This window comes from Amphimedon queenslandica, unplaced genomic scaffold (genome assembly GCF_000090795.2).
Source record: "Amphimedon queenslandica unplaced genomic scaffold, v1.1 AMPQUscaffold_13105, whole genome shotgun sequence".
NCBI classification, from domain to species: domain Eukaryota; kingdom Metazoa; phylum Porifera; class Demospongiae; order Haplosclerida; family Niphatidae; genus Amphimedon; species Amphimedon queenslandica.
Genome location: NW_003546659.1, coordinates 83,890 through 87,293, shown reverse-complemented (window position 1 = coordinate 87,293; position 3,404 = coordinate 83,890). Strand labels below are relative to the sequence as shown.

General features: G+C 37.5%; 1 long non-coding RNA gene across 1 annotated transcript in view; it reads left to right on the top strand.

Moving 5' to 3' along the window:
• Positions 1–439, top strand: part of LOC105314106 (uncharacterized) — a 2,069-nt gene extending 1,630 nt beyond the window's left edge. The window contains exon 3 of the long non-coding RNA XR_002186375.1: positions 321–439. This is a non-coding gene — a long non-coding RNA (uncharacterized LOC105314106). The remainder of the gene's footprint in view (positions 1–320) is intronic.
• The last annotated feature ends 2,965 nt before the right edge of the window (positions 440–3,404 follow it).

Sequence of the window (3,404 nt, the reverse complement as noted above, 5' to 3'; positions counted from 1 at the left end):
TATTTGTATAATTATACATGTATATCTCATGGGTCTCATGCAGGTTATTAAAATGCAATTAACAAACCTTGTATTCAGTTTCATTAATAAGATTAGTAGAGGTGACAGAATTAAAAAATTCTCTTTCACCAAGCAATTTAGTCACTATCAAGATATTACTGATAGAGAAAGCAGGTTCTAACAATTAATTAGTTTTTAAAGGTACATGTACCACATGCGCTTTAACCCAGGAAGGCCACTGCAGTGATCTAAGCCACCCACAACAATGCAATTATGGTGCAATATGAGTTTATTATGATATCATTGTCTTGTTATTATAGGATGGAAATGATGCTCTTTTTGAAGCAGCAAGAGAAGGACATTATGACATTGTACAGTTGCTATTGAATAATGGAGCTGATCGAAGTGCTGCAACTGATGTGAGTATCATGTAATTAATGCACCATAAATATTTTTTATTCAAATTAAAATCAAATCCCAAATATTTACTGCTCACATTATTTCATTGGTAGCTAAGGATTTATTATATAGGCGGTAGCCTATATGTAGGATTGAGGTTGGTTTTTCAAGATTGCAGCTGTTTTTATGATTTTCAAACACTTATAACTCTTTTATCTTACGTTTTACAGCGTTATAAATGGCTTAGATGAGCTCTCCTTCACTGAACGATTTGATATAAACTGGTAATTATTTAAGCAAACAACCAACTCTCAACACTTGACAAGTGATAATCACATAAGATAAACTAAGAGAGCAAAGAGGAGCGAGAGAGAGAGAGAACCAGAACAAAGGAAGTGAACAGAACAAAAGAGCAATAAACTATATACAGTATAATACATGTGGTCAGTCTAGAATGTTCTGTGCATGTTACATAACTAGAGATAATTAAGTAAACCACAATAGATTAATAAGATGTATGCATAGCAATAATAATAAGCACTAAATTGTACATCTCCCATACTCCCTCTCAATTTATGTCTTATTAATTGCCTTTACGCCGGCCATTTTCCTCAACTTTTCAAACTGATCTCCATGTAGGCCTTTCGTCATCATGTCAGCAATCATATCGATTATACCATCCTTCACTTGATCCCTAATATAATGGTATTTTATGTCGATATGTTTACTTTGACCGTGATATTGAGGGTTCTTTGAGAGACAAATTGCTGACTGATTGTCCTCATACATTAGTATCATTTGTGGTGACTCCCTCTTAATCTCAGATAACAGCTGACGAATCCAAACTGCTTCTTGAGCTGTTGAGGATAGCGCCATATACTCCGCCTCTGATGTAGAAAGAGCAACACAAGTCTGTTTACAACTTCTCCAACTAACGAGTGCTCCTCCCACTAGAAAACCATATCCGGAGATGGATTTCTGATCGTCAAGATCTCCTACCCAGTCTGAGTTGGAGTACCCCAGACATTTCAGTGATTCCTCTTTTGTATAGAGTAGGCCATAGTTGATAGTACCTGCCAGATATCTGAAAATGTGCTTGACAGCTTTCCAGTGCTGTTCAGTAGGATTAGAAGTGTACTTAGCTACATTGCTAACAGCAAATGCTATATCTGGTCTGGTTCGAGTTGCTAGAAACAAAAGTTTTCCAACTGCTGATTGATATTTCTCTGAGTCAAATAGTGTAGACTCATCTGTAGCTTTACTGAGCTTAATACTCGGATTAACTCGTGATCTGACTGATTTGGAATCAGACATTCCAAACTGATGTAAAATACTCTCTGTGTAAGATGTTTGACCCATCCACACCATTCCTTTATCTAGATCTTGTTGTACTTTCACTCCTAGAAAGTATTGTACCGGTCCCATATCTTTGACATTGAATTGACTTCTTAACTCATCTTTAATTTCAGTTATTTGTTTAGTAGATCTTCCAGCTAATAGTATGTCATCCACATACACAGCAATTATCTCCAGTGATTGTCAAGGATCACCGACAGAAGATAACGCTGAGTGGTCTTTAGTTTTAAAAAGATATTTTTACTCAAAAACGAACAACAACAACTACAACAATCACACCATATATATATCCATCATACATCCCATACTCAGCACTCAGCTCCCCTTCTCTCATTGGTCAGTGATTCGTTAGTCTCTTCAAACGTTAACACCTGCTGAGGAAGTCTGCCTCTATGAGATATGTCTGGCACATTAGTTATTGTCCCATGGTGATCCATTACAGTGATAGAAATATATAGACACGGATCACTGTTTGATTGCACAAATCCCATCTTCTTTAGTTGTAAATCTAACATATAGTTCCAACAATGGGGGGATTGCTTGAGACCATAGATACTGCGTTTTAATCTGCATACTAACTCTTCTTTGCCTTTTTCTTCATACCCTTCAGGTTGTTTTATGTAGACTGTTTCTTTCAGCTCTCCATTTAAAAAGGCAGTTTTAACATCCATCTAATGCAATTGTAGATTATTCTGAGCAGCTAGAGCAGCAATCATCCTGAGAGACTCAAACCTAACAACAGGTGAAAAGGTCTCTTCGTAGTCAACTCCAGGTCGTTGGGAATAGCCCTGAGCTACCAATCTAGCTTTATATCTATCAATATTTCCAGTAGCTCCAATCTTGCATTTAAAGATCCATTTACTGCTCACGACTCTTTCATCTTTAGGAAGTTTCACCAGTTCCCATACATCATTAGACATAAGTGAGTTGTACTCTTCATCCATTGCTTTCTTCCATTTCTCACGATTCGAGGAGGTAAGAGCTTCATCAACTGTCTGTGGTTCTTGGATATGACTAGCTTGATTTATCCAGACACCATATTGATCAGGTCTTCTAGTTACTCTAGTTGAGTGTCTTACAGTTGACTCTAGCTCCTGTTCTGTCTCATTCTCTTCTTCGAGAGTTTCAGTCTCTTCATTCTCAGTGTTTGGCATCTCAACTTCTGTTGTGCTCTCATCTTCACTAGCATCAATGCTTACATAGGGAGTAGATTCATTCTCTGATCCATTCTGTTTATAGCCAGCAACTGTCTCATTAAAAATGACATCATGACTATAAATGACTCTCTGCTTTTGTAAGTCATACAGGCGATATGCTTTTCTGTTATCAGCGTAACCTAGTAAGATCAGCTTATGAGACTTTGAATCTAGCTTCTTTCTTTCATCCTTAGCTACATGACTATATGCTGCACAGCCAAATATGCGTAAGTGACTGACACTTGGCTTGATTCCATGCAGTAAGGGCTTCATAAGGAGTCATTCCTTCAACTGCTTTAGTTGGACAGCGACTACGTATATAGACTGCTGTACTAATAGCTTCTGCCCAGAAGGATTGAGGCAGCCTGGACCAGTCTAATATACAACAAACCATTTCTATGAGTGTTCTATTTAAGCGTTCTGCCACACCATTTTGCTGTGGGCACTTGGGAA